Below are 18679 nucleotides of genomic sequence, written 5' to 3'. Positions count from 1 at the left end.
TCCTGTCAGTAAAGACTGAGCAATAAAACAGAATTACAGACCAATTTTCCATAAAACTATAGAAGCAAAAATACTTAAGAGAAAAAACAAATAAAATAAAATACAAATCACATCAGAAGATCATCCACTGTGATCAATGAAGAAGGGTTCATTCAAGAAACACAGTGATGATTCAACATAATGGAATTAAAATGTAAGGAAAAAGAAGAACTGATCTTCTCATGAGATGATGTAAAATTCTCTGACAATATTCAACACCACTTTATGATAAAATTCATGCAGAGATTAAGGATACAAGGGGCATGCCTGAACATAAAACTGTCACTTTACAGCAAGTCTAGAGCCAACCTTAAATTAACTGGAGAGAAATTCAAATTAATTCCACTAATTCCTAAACTAGACAAGATGTTCCATTCTCTCTATAACTATCTATTCAATATATTATGTAAAAGTTAGGTAGAGCAATAAAACTGAAGGAGAGGAAGATAATATAAATTAGAAAGGAGGAAGTAAAATTATCTTTCTTTAATCTCTAACACATCTTCTTTGTCACTCTGATAATACTACAAAGAAGATTTTACCCCAGTGATATTGATTTATTCTGCATAACCTCTAATTCTTTATCTACAGCTATTCAGCAATAATTGTCTCACTAGTCCCTTATATCCAGAGCAAACATAGACAAAGCTGCTGAGTTCTGCTGCTTGCTGGCACTGAAACATGGCCCTTTCCATTACATTATTACCAGTTTCTATTTTTCAAACCATTCACTGCCTAAGCTTGGCTGTCCTAGAACTTGCTCAGTAGATTAACACTGAACTGAGAGATGTCCATGACTCCATTTCCTGAATGCTGTGGTAAAAATCATGAAACACCATGCCTGAACCTTTTTAGATCTGAAATTGAAAACCCAGAATCACAAACATAATCTATCCCTTCTGACTTTGACACAAACATATATCTTCGTATGTCCACAGGAAAACCATTACCAGGTAATAATAATTCCTAACATGATACACTTGTGTTTCATACAACTACACATCCATAAGCTTAGCTACATGGAAACTTGTCCTAATGTAACCATATATTTAATATCATAGAATATCCTTAATAGCAGGATTTAGATTAATTCAACTTCCTGGTGATGCTTTGCTCTTTGAAACCTCCTTTTTGTATTTTTCCTTTAAAAATTTGCTATGTTTGATCAAAATTGTCAGGCCAAATTCTATGTGGGTTGTTTTTTGATATTTCCTTTGTCAATGCAATTAATGTAAACCTCTTTACCTTAAATTCTAGGAGACTATTCAAACAAGGGAAATAGGCAACATTCTTTTCCAAATCATCATAAAAACCATCTCTAGAGTTGAAATAATCCTAACCACCGATCTCTACCTTAATCCTAATCCAATGTCCTCTTAACTCCCAATTAATTCATGATTACATTCATTAGATTCTTCTCCAGCCTGTGTTCTTTCATGTCTTTGGAGATGACTGCATGTTGCAAAGGGTTTACCACATTGACAACATTTATAAGGTTTCTCTCCAGTATGTGTTCTTTTATGTCTTTGCAGAGTACTGTGACCTGTAAAGGCTTTACCACATTGATTACATGCATAAGGTTTCTCTCCAGTATGTGTTCTTTTATGATATTGGAGATGACTGGTTGATGCAAAGGTTCGATCACATTGATTACATTCATAAGGTTTCTCTCCAGTATGTGTTCTTTTATGATATTGGAGAGTACTGAGCTGTGCAAAGGCTTTACCACATTGATTACATGCATAAGGTTTCTCTCCAGTATGTGTTCTTTTATGTATTTGGAGATCACTGGGTCTTGCAAAGGCTTTTCCACACTGATTGCATTTGTAAGGTTTCTCTCCAGTATGTTTCCTTTTATGATATTGGAAAGTACTGTGCTGTGCAAAGGTTTTACCACATTGATTACACTCATAAGGTTTCTCCCCAGTATGTGTTCTTTTATGTCTTTGGAGACTACTGTGACCTGAAAAGGCTTTACCACATTGATTACATGCATAAGGTTTCTCTCCAGTATGTGTTCTTTTATGATATTGGAGATGACTGGTTGTTGCAAAGGTTCTATCACATTGATTACATTCATAAGGTTTCTCTCCAGTATGTGTTCTTTTATGTCTTTGAAGATGACTGCGTATTGCAAAGGCTTTACCACATTGATTGCATTCGTAAAGTTTAACTCCAGTATGTTTCCTTTTATGATATTGGAAAGCACTCTGCTGTGCAAAGGCTTTACCACATTGACTACATTTATAAGGTTTCTCTCCAGTATGTGTTCTTTTATGACATTGGAGATTACTCAGTTTTGCAAAGGCTTTACCACATTGATTACATGCATAAGGTTTCTCTCCAGTATGTGTTCTTTTATGATATTGGAGATAACTCAGTCTTGCAAAGGCTTTACTGCATTGATGACATTCATAAGGTTTCTCTCCAGTATGTAACATTTTATGTCTTTGTAGATTCCTGAGATTTGCTAAGACTTTACCACATTGATTACATTCATATGGTTTCTCCCCAATATGACTTCTTACATGCCTGCAATGATATTTGACACATTTTGAATCTTTACAATATTCATTAACATGATCAATCATTTTATCAATATTATTTAAGATTATAGTTTTGTCTAATGGTAAAGATGTATTAGATCTTAAGGTTTTATTACTTCATATGTTCATGGTGATCTCTCTCTTTTGGGGTTGCACAAGATATGTGTGATGGTTATTACATGGCTCCTATTATAACATACTTTTTTATATGGAATTTCTCTATGATGTATTTCACCTATCTGAAGAAGACTGGAAAAACCCAGAGTTTTATAACACTGGTTGCATTCATAATTTTTTCCTTTGGTGTAAATTACACCACATTTGACTCTGAACCAGGCCAAACAGAAAAATTTCCAAGTTCATAGTCCTCATAAAGGTTTTCTACGATATGATTATGGGGAGTTTCCCAGTAAAATTCAAAAGCCAATTAGTTGCAAATGTCTAAGAAATTCAGAAAATCTATCAAAGGCAGAAGGCTACATATCTTCGTAATCTTTTCGAATCAAAATGTAGTTCGTTTCTTTCAATATCCCTATGGTTACATGAAATTTATTCATTGTGATACATGCTATATCTAATAAAAGAAGAATAACAAATGAAAGGTTTCTGCAATGCATTCACAAATTTGAATTTTTGTTTCTCGTAAAATGCATTATCTAGTTTAATGTCTCACCACTACACTATTCTTGATTCTCATAAACTGCTCTCTCAACAAACTTGACAATGTCACTACAAGAATGTGAGTATCACGAACTTTACCATGGACTATTTGCTTATTAGAAAGTTTCAGCTATAATTTTATCACTATTCAATGTGCAATATCTAACAATTATGAGACTATACAGATCGGCAACTTCACAGCATCCTTTTAACGGAGCAACACATCAAATTGATAAACAAGACAGATAACTGAATTTGAGGTACAAAGTTTGGTAAAAATAGTATATTTATAGCTACACCTAAACAATTGATTTTTTTTTAATTTTTGCTTTTTCAGAGCTTCCAGAATATATTAACTTTTCTGCAGAGTCATAAGTGTATCAGCTTGCACATGAAAATTACCTTTCATGTCTTCTAGAATGTTCACAATGTTCTTCAAAATGATGGTCTTCCCAATTGTAGCCTAAAAGACCGTACCAGAAAATGAATGATATATTATTAGAAATAAGGTAAAATTCAAGTTCTGTGAATTTTCTCAGTGCTGTAAAAGCTATCATGAAAACTCAGCAAACCCAATTTATTCAGCTCAATCTTTATTGTTACCAATTGAAATAACAGAAGATCATCAATAACCAAGAAACATTTGTTTCCTTATATGGAAAAAGCTTTCACATTCTTACCTATAGCAGTGAGATTCAGGTAGGTCTCCAACATCACATCTTTGTAGAGACTCTTCTGGGAAGAATCCAGCATATCCCACTCTTCCACAGTGAAGGTCACAAGCACATCATCCAAAGTTACTGCATCCTAAATTATCCCATATATGTGTAAAACAGAAAGAATTATATGGACATTACTGTAAAGTAAATGTATACTTAGAAGAAAATAGATTAACTTAGTTCTAGTGCTTCCTCCACTTATTTTATGACTCTGAACTTATGATATAGTTACCATGTCATTTTAGAAGCAACTTGAGTTATAAGATTCACCTGTGTTGCTTCTGAACACTCTGAATAGCATATAGCCTCACAAGATAAATGCCAACTAAGAGGGAGATGCAAGGGAAAGAGATAAACGGTACTGTGCACACATCTGAAAAATTGTATGAACAATTACTAACTACAATCATGATGGGCAAGCTGAATGTACTTGCTCATGCCTTTAATCACAGAGGTGCAGGGAGGTTTATATCATTGAGCTGGATACGAGCATGATCTATGTAATGTGTTAAAGGACAGAGAATGTTATATATACAGACCTTCAACCCCCTGCAAAAATCAACCAAGGAAACAAAAATGTTAGGGAACTCACTCTTATTTAATTACATTCCTATAAAAAATATACATTCACTGCAGTTCTATATTCATCTTGCAGAAATGTGAAGTACACTAGTTTAAACTGCAATATTAATACAATTTTACCAAAATGGAATGCATGTTTAAACAGTTCCAAATGGACAGATGAAAATACTAATAATGAAAATTTTGATCATAAATAAGCAACAGAGGTACAGAGATAGCTCAGCAGTAGAAAGTTCTTGCTGGTCTTTCACATAATGGTTGTCAATTTCTACCATACACATAGGGATATACAACTACCCCTTACTTCAAGATCAAGGGATCTGAGACCATCTTCTGACAAAAATAAAGATGAGGCATACATGATATTCATATCCATGCACACAGGGCAAATACTACAATTTATTCAAATATTTCAGAAACAAAAAAAACAAGAGTGAGGCAGAATATCATACACCCGGAATACAATGATTCTGAAGACTCAGGTAGTATTTATGTCATGAAGATATGCTATCTTGAGAAATAGAATATAACCAATGTAATTTGAAAAAATTGAAAAGTAAATGTGTGGATGAAGAGCTGCACACAAGCATATGCTTACTGTTAAAAACCAATTCAGCTGGCTTATGTGGTTTCTATATCGACTATCAGGACAGGAAGAGCTTCACAGAGAAATTTTCTATTCAAAAACAGAAACAAAGGGATAAAATTAAAAAAAATATTAAACCACTAGGCTTGCAATATATCTTAGCACTGAATAACAAATATGTCTACATCATCTCAATCTAAAGTCTAAAATCGTCTGCCTCTCAAGGCAAAACTTTGTAAATCAAATCTTTTAAAGTCAGAAATAAATCATATCTTTTCAACACACGATGGTACAGAATACCTCTTCCTCTTGAAGTAGACAGGAATGTACACTAGGTATAGGCAGGTGTATGTCATACAGCTGGATGCTGGCATGGCCTATGTAATATGTTCTATGAGACCAAAAGTTATATATTAAGACCCTTAATCCCAACAAAAATCAATCAAGGATACAAAAATGATAGAGAACTCACAGTTCTTTACTAAAAGATCCCACCAAAAACTATACATTTACTTCAGACCCGTACTCATCTTGTACAAGCATGAAGTGCAACAGTTTAAACTATAACATTAATAAAATTTTATTAAAAGGCAATGCATGCTTAAACAGTTACAAATAAACAGATGAAACTATAATAATATAAATTTTGATCATAAATAAGCAATGTAAGGCAGGAGAAAGAGCTCAGCAGTGGAAAGCTCTAGCTGGTCTTCCACATTGTGCTTGTCAATTTCTCAGATACACATGGGGACCATCAACTACTCATTACTTCAAGATCAAGAATTCTGAGACCATCTTATGACAACAGTAAAGAAGAGACATATGATATACATATTCCTATACATAGGAATTTGAAAAATATTATTTATTCAAATATTTCAGAACAATCACAAGTGTGCGGAAGAACATCACACACCTGGAATCCAAGGACTCTGAAGACTCCGGTAGTATTGATGTAATGAACACGTATCAACTTGAGAAATAGTATATAACCTATATATTTGGCCAAATTTCAAAGTGAAACATGAGGGTTAAAAGTTGCACAAAAATATATACTTATTGTGAAAAAATATGTCAGGTGGCTTATGTGGTCTCTATGTCGACTATGAGGACAGGAAGGATTTCACAGAGAGAATTTGTGTTGAAAAACAAAAACAAAGGAATAAAATTAAAAAATTGAGCCCCCAGGCTTGCAAAATAACTTAGCATTAATTGCAAATAGGGCTAAAGCATCTTATGTGATTCAGGGACAGAGTTTAAATATTGACTGTATGGGAGCATGAGAAGAAAGCTGAAGGATCAGTTTCAACTACAGCATAGTAGACACACAGAACAAAATGTTTTCCGCCTAATAGAAAGTCAGGAACACACCTAGAGCACAGAATGATTGAATGCCCAATGAAAACTTGTCCAGCTAGAGACACACCTTATGGGCAATCTCCAATCCTTAACATTATTAAGGATACATTGTTATGCTCCCAGACAGGAGACTTTCATAAGTGTCCAATGAGAGACTTCACCCAGCAGCTGACTGAAATAGATAGAACCAAAGTGAACAAGGGATGGACCTTGTAGATGCTTAAGGAAGAGTTGGGGAAGGATTGAAGGTCCTGAAGATGGTAGGAACTCCACAGGTAGTGTAGCAGACTCAATGAACCTTTAACCTTGGGGACATTTACAGACAGAGCCATCAACCAAATAGCAGACACAAGGCTGGCCTAAGGCCCCTGGCACATAAGTAGCAGAAGTCCAGGTTAGTATCCATGATGGTCCTCCATCAACTGGAACAGACGCTGTCCCTAAAGCTGCTGCCTATCTTTGGTATCTGTTCCTTTAACTGTACTCCAATGTCTGGCTTCATTGGGAGAGGATGCACTTAACCCAGCAGACAATTGAAGCCCCACGTTGTGGGGATACCCAGGGGACCCAAGAACTGCATTCTGACCCTGGATGCTATAGGCTCATGTTTATCCTCTGATTAAAATGCATTCAGTCTACAGTGATCCTAATAGTCTGCAGGAGCTCCTACATGGTTCAAATGTCTAAAGTTTCTTCTGACACTCAAGGCAATATCTAGAAAGTCGAATCTTTTAAAATCAGAAAGCAAGTCCTATCTTTCCAATATAAAAATGGTACAGAACAAACCCTTCCTCTTCCAGTAAACAGGAGTGTACACTCCTTTTTCAACCACATGCCATGCCTGCCAGGAGTAAAGTTAGGCTTTCCATAAGATTCACCACACTATTTATTATCCCACATGCAATTTACACAGCTCTACCTAACACTGTACAAAAACCAGAGACAGCATAACCTCTCTCCTGACTAAGTCTCCTGGTGGATTGTTAAGATCATAATTTCCTGTCTGAGACTTCTGCCAGCTTTCAACATGAGCAAGCATTCCCTCTTGAACATACCCACCAAACAGGTCAGTAAAATAGGAAAAACGCAGTCAACATTCTCTGAAAATACAGACAGCAAACAATACCTTGGGAATAAAATTATCACCTAAACAAGACAAACCCAGAGACAATTATCTAGACATATTATCACCACAAACCCAGATACTTAGTTATCAGCATAGGAATATAATTCGCATAAGCCAGGAAAATATGTCAACAAGAAATACAAGGTGTCCTGTCACAGCAGGTCCTCAAAAATTAAAACGTGCAAGAGTTCTGATAAAAAAGAGGTTGCTTTGTGGAAAGGAGAGGAGTGAGAACCTGGGAAAGGGATAGGGATGCCCAAGAGGACCTGTAGAGTGGAACACATATAGGGAGCAGAGAGCCTGGGATGTGATTAGAGAAAGACTATAGAGAGGGCTTGTGTAGAGAACAGAAACAGGGAACAAATATAGAGAGCAGCTAAAGCTAGTGCTCCATGTATATAAAGCACACCTGACAGCAGCAGCAGCAGCTGATGGAGGCAGGTAATGACTTAAGCAGGTGCTCAGTCCCTGAGAGCAGGCCATTGAAATTGCCTGCACGTTGACAACTACAGAGGCAAGGTTCACACACACTGAACAAGAAAGTAAGATAAATAGAATAAATGGACTTATTGGTCAAAAGTAATTTGTGTATAAAATTTTACTGGCAATAAATAATGAGGGACACCGCAATGTATCAAAAGCAAAGACTTCAATTGACTGTAATAAAAGAATATCAGCTCAAAGGTCAAGAAAACAGTTTTAATGAAATCTTACATGAATAATTTCTAAAATAAGATAAAGATTCCTATTAAGGTACATGAAGAATCCAAAATACCAAATAGAGTGAAACAAAACAAACTGCCCTTGCCACAAAATATCCAAAACACTATACATGTAAAGAAATATGAAAACTGCAATCAAAATGAAACAAAAACAAATCATAGGTTAAAATAGACCTATTAGTTTCATACCTGCCCTCTCAATGTGTAGTGTAAAACACAAAATGTTTTGGACATATCCTTCAGAATCAAGAAAAACATCCATGATGCTTCTACAAGCAAACCAATGGTACAAATGATTTGGAAAGATTCAGCCTTGATAGTAATGTTATTCAGAGGTCACCATCTTATTTAGCAAGTAAGAAGCATCACTAGAAACCGCACAGGTAGTCACATCTAGCTGATGTTTCCCATCCAACCACTGATAGGAGCCTGCACCTCAGCACCCTCTGATCAGCCACCTGTTCCTCCCCATTGTGGGAAGATATACTGTGCTTACCATGTTCAGATTTCAGGGCTTCCCCGAGGTCCCCTCACAGCACAACACAGAACAGCAGAGCTCAGATCAGGAAACAGTGAACTATCCCGGTCTGCAAAGCCACAGGGAACTTGAAGAAAGGTACCCGGGAGATCCCACCTCTTTCTTTGAATGGCAGGTCTGGCTTGAGTTCTAGATTGGCCAGTAAGCCTTACCACTCCTTACAGTTAAATTGTGCCTCTAGTCCAGGGTGAAATTTTTTACAGATCTTAGGAGTGGATTGCACTCACTTAGCATTTGTGCCCTGCCGTGCAAGAGGACTTTCACACCAAGCAGCCCTATGGAAGGACCCCACTATTCCACCTCAGGCTATTCAGCTGCCTGCTACTCTCCTTGTTAGCACTGACCCTGCACATGACAGGACCTAAATTTAGACCTTCCTTGAGCTTTCCTCAGAGCACTTGCCTTCTCCTTCAAGTAATCAAGGTTAGTAAGTTGCATAGCCCATTCCTCAGGTGCACTGAAGATATCAATCTGACTCACAAGGGGAAGGGTGCCCAGGCTATTAACTTTAAGTAGTGACTTAGGAAACAAGAGTTTTCTTTTCTGGCTTCATGCTGGGCTCAGGGAAATTGCAGCTCCCTTTCACTGGAAGATAAGTCCTTGATTTTGAAATTTCCCTTGGGCTTGGCAGACAGCCATTATTAGAAGAAGAGGACAATTGTCTCTGAGACATTATAATAAATCTTCTTTCTACATACACAGAAAAATTCACCCTCTCTATGAGATATATGATCTAGAGAATCTGTGCTAACACAACTGTGTTTTTTTCCCACCTTGCCATGGAGAAAGATTTGCTGACTATAAGTAGTGTTCCACGCTGTTTGTTATTTGTTTCCTGGTTTTCTCCTGGGTTTTATTCATATGAATAATATAGTAGAATGGAATTGTATGAAGCCACATAGCAAACACATGTTTCCTAAAATCCCTCTTTAATGTTAAGAGCCTGGGCTCTTAACTGGGCTTCTTCTTCTGATGGGCCAGCTTTATACCTTCAGTGCAAGTCAAGTAACAGGTTATCCCCCTAGATATCAGAAAGAAGAAGGGAAAACACTGTGCGGAATTCTCAAACAAGCTATGAAGTCAGGTCATGATGAGTGCAGGATCACTGTCCACAAAGGGGAAGAGAAAGCAGCTGAACAACCCCTCACAGCCTCAGTTGCAATGGTGTGTCCTCCTCCAGGGCTGGGTGGGAGTGCAGATGGGTGACATTCTTGGAGGACAGGCACAAATGCTATGTGATTGCAAACCTGACCTCAGATATAAGAAAATTCTAGCCCAGGACTGGAAGCACACTCCAACCTTGAGGACAGGTAAGACTCACCGGCCAATCAAGGACACCAGGCAGACCTGCCAATCACACTGAGAGGGAGGTTCTTCCTGGTGCCTTGTTAAAGTTTGTTTTAGCTTAACCAGCTTGAATGACTCTCTGTGTCCTGCTTTGAATGATGTTCTTGGCTGCTGTGTGGTGACCTCAAGAAAGTTCGACTTTTGACACACATTGAGCACAGGGTCTATCTCCATGAAGAGGAGAAAGTGGGTGAGCACTGGAGCTGGGGTGGTGGGTCCTACCTGGTGCTGGATGGGAAGCATCAGTCACATGTAGCCAGATGTGGCCATCTTTGAGGTCCCTTGTGGTGCTCCTCATTTGGTACATCAGGTGGTGACCTCTGAATAACTTCACTACCAGGGCTGAATCTGCTCAAATCATTTGGACCATGGGCTTGGTTTTAGAAATGTCATGGGCAGGATGCCAAACATGGACAGCCCCAGTTTGTCTTGATTCTTATACAAGTCCTGCCCTCAGCATTTGCCACTTATGTGTAAGATCGACCTGCAGTTAATTGTGTAGAGCTGTTAAAAGGCATCTCATATATTGGGGAGCACTACCATATTAACCTGTGATGCAGAAGAGTAGCATTTATAATTAAAGGACTTACCAAGCTTAGGAAATAATGACAGTAAGTAGAATTTATTTGATAGAGGACTGCCTCAAAAACACCCCACAGATGAGTAGTGCACTAAGGAATTCAGCTAGAGACTAGGATGCTAGGATTCACATTTTTGTTCACCAGGTGTGTCTAAATATATGGCTGCAAACCATAACAGGTGGGACAACTCTAATGTACAACACAAATGTCCATTTCCTTGGCACATGCACATAGCAAAAATCAGGACTGTAATAAGCATTTCCATGGGTCATTACAACATCATAACCAACAGTAAGGCCTGGTGTGCCTCAAGTGCCCATTTTCTAATTGAGAAAAGCATAGTTCTGCCTCAGTGGAAAGACTACACTAGCTGACAGCCATTTGAGAGGGAAAAACACCTATGCACTCGCAGTCAGGAGCTGAGCACGACTGTCTTCTGAAAGGCTCTAACAACAACTGAGACAGATACAAATACTTACAACCAATCATTGGACTCAGGTCAGAGTCAGGGGAAGACTTAGGGGAAGGAATGGAGAGGCTCTGAGAGACGCCAATCCCTTAAGAAGACCAACAGTGTCTAGTGACCCAGATCCCTGGGAGCTCACAGAGACTAAGCAATCCCCCACAGAGCATGTATGGACGGGTGCATGGCCACAGGAACATATATAGCAGAGGACCGCATTGTGTGTACTCAGTGGGAGACTATACACCTAATCCTGCAGAGACTTGATGTCATCGAGGAGAATGGCGGATGTGAGGTGGTTCTGGGTGTGTGGATAGCAGGAGTGGAGGTGGGGTGATGGAGCACCTCTCACAGTAAAAGGGGAGGAGGATGGGGTAAAGAATGCTGGGAGGTGGAACAGGAGAGTTGGGCGACATTTGTAATGTAAGTAAAAAAATCACAATTGAGATGGGGTTTGGAGAGAGAGAAAGAGAGAGAGAGAGAGAGAGAGAGAGAGAGAGAGAGAGAGAGAGAGAGAGAGAGAGAGAGAGAGAGAGAGACTAATGTATGGAGGGCTAGCCTTATCCATCATGTCTCTCCATAAGGTCCTCATGTATGTAGACTGACATGGCTCTTCTCAAACCCAGGCACACACTTGGCAGAGACAATAACAGCCTGGGGCCTGGGCCTTGGGAGCTTTTCCTGAGGCCACAATGTACTGATAATAAAATAGAGCTCCTTGTCTAAAGCCAGGAATATGCTAGGAGAGCTGGTAATGGTCTGGGGCCAGGGCCTTCAGGACATTTTATATCCTCAGAGCCCAACTCTGTCCACCATATGGGGCTGCGGTCGTCAGTCCTAAGGCCACTGTAGGCTTGGCTTGTAATGTTGTTGAGATATGGTGTATTCTACTTTTGAAGCATTGTTTATGAGACCCCCCCCCCAAGTTTGTCCTATTGTATGATAGTTTCTGCTGGCTTCATGGAAGTCTCCAATTTCTTTCCATTTTCCCTCTGTAAGTAGTTCACAAGATGCTATTCTGAAGAGCTTTTCTTAGCATAAGTCATGGCTTGGGCAGTAATGCTCTTGAGATAAGGTGTATTCTCCTAGTGCAGCATTGCCTATGAGACTCCCCCGAAGTTTGTCCTATTGTATGATAGCTCCTGCTGGCTTTATAGACGTCTCCAATTTCTTTCCATTTTCACTCTGTAAGATGTTCACAAGATGCTATTCTTAAAACCTTTTCTTAGCATAAGGCATGGTTTCTCTAAGACCTCCCCACAACAACATTTATATATCTTAACCTATACTTTTTCTCTTTTCCATCATCTGAATCCTCTGACTTATGACCCTGTCACTGAAGAATGACCTTTGTATTAGGGTACTCGTGTAATGTGGAAATAATTTCTGCAATATCTTTGCTGTGTAAATCTTCCATCTCCCTAATTGCCTAGACTTGCAATCTCCTGCCCCTTTTTAATTGTCTAAACTATAACATCAGGCCTAAAACTAAAAGAGCATTAGCCAGAGACAAATTCATGCTGTCATTAAAGATATAAGTAACATTTAATTGTATGAACAGTGATTTCTCCCTGTGAAAGCATATTTATTATAAGTCAGATGTATTTTCAGTCTTTAAAAAAAAATGTTTCCAAAAAACATTATGAAGACTCAGGTCACCTGGGTACCAGTATGACGCTCCCCAGGGAAATCACCTTGCTTTCCTTTTTATTAAACTTCCTGCATTCTTTAGTAAAAAGCCTGTGTACCACAGCAGAGTTTTAAGATTACCCATTGGACTCAATTAGTGAATTGTCCATTGCAGCAACAGGAAATGGATGTGCAAGTCAAACATGGCTTCTACCTTCAGAACAGGACATGAGAATCAGGTTACTGTGTACACAGCACGGTGAAGTAGAATAGGCCATAGCTACATCACAATTTCAAGTTTAAGAAAGTCAGCTGATGTGATGGAAAACAGAAAAGACTGTGGGGGTGTACAATTTGGGTAGGGTAGTTTGAGCCATTGAATATTTAAATACCAATTTTGGGACTCTCCTGTGGAGACATATGGAATGCTCACTGATATAGTTAAGACAGCTCAGAAATTTGAGACACAATCCATTGGCTGTGCTGTGTATATCTGCCGTAACAGTGCACATAGGGACAAGGTCAAATACTGTCTTATTAATGTCATTCCCTCTACCAGGGAATGCCTGCTCTATTTCAAAATTAGTATACCTATGTGTCTTTTAAAATATATTTATTTTTAAGTCAATTGTTTGTATTACTTTTTTATTTAGTTTTCTTTATGTGTCACTCCTCTAATCTCTTATTTGTTTCTATTACCCAATGTTTCTTCATCATTAGGATTTTCATTTCTTTTGCTCAGGGATTTGATATTTGACAACGGGGGTCACCCACACTATCACAGGGTCAGGAACTGGTGGGGAGCTGATGGGCAGTGCTCAGTCACAGTGATGGGGTCAGGGGTTGCATGGTCAGGAATCACAGAGTTAGGGATTACAGAGGGATCAGCTAATGAAATATCTATGAAATGAATAATATACACATAATGATTAAAAGTCCTAAAATGCGTTGTATGGAAGAAGCAACAAAATTATTTGTTTACACAGTGCAAGGCAATCAGCCATTCCCTGAGGCGAAACTTTCTAATGACATCACTCCGTGGGTACCTAGGAGGAAGTGGGCAGGGGGACACACAAAAAAGGTGATCAGGATCAGGTGAACAAAGAGATGAGAGACACACAGAGTGTCAGGAAATAATAAAAATGTGTCACACTGGGGAAACGCCCTAGCAGAGGGATTGGCCTCTAGAAAGTCCCAGATACCAGGGAAGTGAGAGATTCCCAGGGCCCAAGGGGAAAGACGTCAGCCACAGTATCTGACAAAGGGGAGACAGAACCCGTAGAGACCACGCCCAATAGATAGGCCTGGGCACCAATTGAGGGGCGGGCCCACCTGTCCATATCAAAACTTTAAACCAGAATTGTTCCTGTCTGAGGAAAGCTAAGACACCATCAGAAGAGTCAGGGGAAGGACTGAAGGAGCTGAAGGGGATTGCAGTCCTACAGGAAGAGCAATATCAACTAATCGGACCACACAGAGAGCAGCCAGGGATCAAATAACCAACCACAGAGTGCACAGGGCGGGGCCCATGGCTTCAGCTGCGTAGGTAGCAGGGATGAGCCTTATCTGGCATCGGTGCGATGGAGGCCTCGGTCCTGTGGAGGCTCAGTGCCCCAATGTAGGGCGGTGCTAGAGCATCGAGGCTGGAGTGGGTGAGTGGGTGGAGGCAAAGAGGAGAGGGGAATGGAATGAGGAATGTGTGGAGGGAGGACATGGGAGGGGGCTGTCATGTTTCTACATGTAGGATGCCATCCTAGAGAACTTCATGAAGGGATGGATGCCAAGGTATGGTGTCATGCTTAATGTCATAGATCATTTTATTTGATTCCTCCCAGGAATGGGGTGGTACAATGTTCATTGGGGTCTTATCTTTTACCTCTTTTTTCTATTATTGAGCATAGATATTTTTCATAAGTGACATTCTGATTACGTCTCTCCTTGTCCAACTGTTTCAAAATTTTCTGTTACCATGCTACTCATTCAAATTCATACCCTTGCTTTCTTTTCCTAGACTAACATCTAAATTATTATCATTATTATTGTTATTATTATTGTTATTATTATTATTTATGAAAGTCAAAATCCTGCAATAGGACAAAATGAAAAATAAACAGAAGAAAAAAAAAAGATAAAGAAAATGTCTAAGAAACCTAAACATCCACAAACTCAAATTCACAAAAAAGAATTTACATAAAATCACAAAAATATAGGATACAAAATACTTATAAAAGAAATTTGAGGTAAAAACAAAAATGAAAACACAAAAAATGAACACAAAAACCAAACAAATATAAAAGTCCTGGAAAGCATTATGAAACAACGAATTGTTAACAATCTATTTGAGTTTGTTTTGTATTTCCCATCTGATGCTGGGCAAAAGGTTTGCCTTTCAGAGCAGTTTGTATACCCTGTGAATGTCGTATTATTGAGCACATCTCTTGAAAAAATAAATCATACCTGAAAGCAAGTGTAATAAATCATTTTAATATAGACAGGAAGTTTAATGTCTCCTTTTATATTCGTCTGGCGGCCATTATGTTTCTAGAAAATGATTGCTACACATAGGATGCCATCCTCAACTTCATGGGAGAGAAGTCAAAGTATGGCATCATTCCTCATTTCGTAGAGCATTTTATATTATAGAAACAATTAATATTGTTTTTTGTAAATGGCTATGAACTGGGTTGGAATGGGGGTGCTGTTCCACTTCCCTTTCGATATTGAGACCCTATTTTGAACAGAACCATGCAGGCCCTGTGCGTGATGCCACAGTCTCTGTAATTTCATATGTGCATCAATGTTTCTAGTTTTGGAACTCCTGTTTTCCATGGTGGGTGTTCACAATCTGATAATACTTCAGCCTATATTTCCCCAGTGTTTCCTAGGACCTGAAGCAAGGGATTTTATGGAAACATCCCAGTTATGAATGTGGATTGCAATTTTTTTCACATTCTAAAAATTGAATAGTATTATTCAATTATAAATATAATATGAATATGATTAAAATTGGTAGTAGAAGACATCTCAAGTCTTCTACTACCTACTTGATGGGCTGGCCCTTCTCTCCATCCTGTCCCAGGTCTCCACAGCTAACACATTTGGAAATAAAGCACAGCACTTTCCCATTGTTCTGACACTGACAAATCTCAGTGTCTGAGACCTCTGGCTTTTGAAATGGAGGAGATCAACATTTGTGTCCCAGGGGAGTCTCCTGGGATGGGCTCCTCAGCTTCTGTTCAGTAGAGGAAGAGCATTAACAGGAAGAAAAAGCCTGTTCCCCGTGACATAAACAATCCCTTGTCTGAACATTCTAGTGAATTCAGGAGAGCTCTAGGCATCCCCTGTGATGTCACCAGTGATGTCACAACACCCACTGTTCTCAGGGCTTTCAATTAGTCCCTAGAGAGTTCACCCATATTTATGCCTGCAAGGTGGAGGGGAATATACTTGAGCATGATAATGGGGAGCTTAGAGTAATGTGAGGTCAAAGAAGCTGAATTTCCATCTCACTGTAAACCAACAAGGAAGATGTTGTCCTGGAAATGGCTCAGTGAGTCATGGAAGAGTGATGTTAAAATTCCTGGAGTAGGCACACTTGAGCCTGGCTTCCCAGGAGTGGGTAACAGGCAGTAGTGCCACTGTGATGCTAATGAACTTTCCTGCTTACCATAATTCCTGAAAGGTGAGGAATCCAGTACATTTTTCTTCTATCCCCAAAGAGAGGAGCTGGCTAATCCAAAACTAATATACTGTGAATTTCTATGTTTTATATTTTTAATATATATATATATATATATATATATATATATATATATATATATATATATATATATATATTTCTTTTCCTCTCACTTCCATGGGGGTGTCACATAGGGATATAATGAAATCATAAAGAGTCAGGTAGGAAAAATTTCCCAGTTTATGCCAGTTCAACTCTTTACTCCTAGTTTGTTTTTCTAGGTACAGTGTCTATCAGACTATAGTAACTCAGAGCAAAATATTCTTTTGACACCTTACATTCTCAGACCTCCTCTGACAACCATATCCCTCAGAATGACACCCTAAGCTTCATGAATCAGCAGATTGGTTGTCAGCCATATCTTTAATGCAGCCAAACAACTGTCAGAATCAGAGACTGGATACTTTTTCCAGTTTATGTTTGTGTTAGTCTTCCAGCTAGATGAATATTTCAGTCTTTTGATGATGGTTTTCTATATGCAACTATTTAATCCACAGTCATGATCCTAGAATCCATGACAGGGTAGCTGCTTATGAACACTACATATGAGTGCTTGGGGACTGTGCCATTTTTCTTGGTTTCTGTAGCTTCATGATTGGGGGCTCTGAAGCCAAGTTGTACCCTGTGCAGTTGTTAACAAGTCTGGAGAAGCCATCTCTTTGGACATCAGAAGAATGTGTAGGTAGGCAGACAAAACCCCTGGCTGCTTAGATACCCAAATCTCTATGGATGATGGAAGAGCTGAGATCCACAGAGCAGGCATTTCAAGCCTGTGCAAAGTCTTTGATGCCTCACTGGATTCCAGGTGTGCTCTCTATCTGTTTCTTCCTCAGCCTGTTCTGGGCATTCTCTATGCCTTCTCACTTTGCAAGTGCACTTGTGTTCCTCTAGCTACAGAGGCAGGGATAGTCCCCAAAACTCCCTCTTCCAACTATTGTTAGCAAGAAGCAAGAAAAGTAAATGGAGAATCTAAACACTCACCAGATGCCCAGGAAGAGAAAAGACCAGAAAGATTGCCTGGCTTTTTATCATTGATGGATTATTAGACTATAGTTATTCATTGTTACAAATCTCATGGTGTCTTTCTTGGGTCTCCAATGCCTCACTCATACTTTTCACGTCCTTTGTTTTAAGTTGCAGCCCCTCCAGGATGTCACTATACCTAATTTCATATCCATACATGCTTCTCCAAGGAAGTGTGTACCTTGGTGTAATTTGCACTCCCGTAGCAGTTTATGGAGTTGCCTTGTTCTTGGTTTTAATCCCCACAATAACTTGTACTTTGGTACACTTTAAACACTTAGCTATTGTATTGTTTGTGGTTTGCATCCCCACAATAGCTTGCACTTTCAAACTGACTTTGTTCCTGAGAACATAATCAGATACACTGCATTACAAATCTTAATTACTGACCTCATGCAACCCGGAATCCTCCAGTTGGATACATATCTTTCATCTGCCTAGTGTCATGATAGGATAATTTGACAGTACACAGGACCAAGGATATTTCACCCATGGTATGAGTTCTTTGAAGACCAACCTGTGCTGATGTGATGTTTTAGGCCAGTGTTCACGGGAGTCTACACTCCTAGGGAGTTGTCCTATCACAGGGCATATTCTTTCTATGAGTAGCTGAAGTTAGGTCATAAGCAGGTAATATCACACCTAGAGATTAGAAAATGAGAACAATGAAGCCTCGGAGAAACCACAAGAAGCTCAAGAAGAAGAAATGCTTCTAATGCTAAGTGCCTTTCAGGAGCCCACCAGATGTGGAATGGTCATTTCTGCCTTTGTTTTTAGACTGCACAATCTATAGCCCTTATTTTATGCCTCCTGCCTCTTTCCCAACAGATAACTTTGTGGGATTTGGACTAAGCATTGCTAAATGTGACGGAGACTGTTATCCCTCCCAGCTTGGTCTTGTCAGCCTCAACAGCCTTGAGAATAAAAAAAAAAGTGTGTTTCCAGAACAAGGTGCCACTTCTTGTACCTCATTTGATGTATGGATTATGTTTTTGGTATTCCAGTTTTCCAGGCTTATAT

At 39.0% G+C, this 18679-nt stretch overlaps 1 pseudogene; it reads right to left on the bottom strand.

Moving 5' to 3' along the window:
- Window positions 1-1415: 1415 nt before the first annotated feature.
- LOC127673166 (zinc finger protein 709-like) overlaps window positions 1416-18679 on the bottom strand; it is an 80199-nt pseudogene continuing 62935 nt past the window's right edge.

The sequence above is a fragment of the Apodemus sylvaticus genome, chromosome 22 (assembly GCF_947179515.1).
Source record: "Apodemus sylvaticus chromosome 22, mApoSyl1.1, whole genome shotgun sequence".
Classification (NCBI taxonomy): Eukaryota; Metazoa; Chordata; class Mammalia; order Rodentia; family Muridae; genus Apodemus; species Apodemus sylvaticus.
The sequence above is the reverse complement of the archived record's forward strand: the minus strand, read 5'-3'. Positions and strand labels throughout refer to the sequence as shown.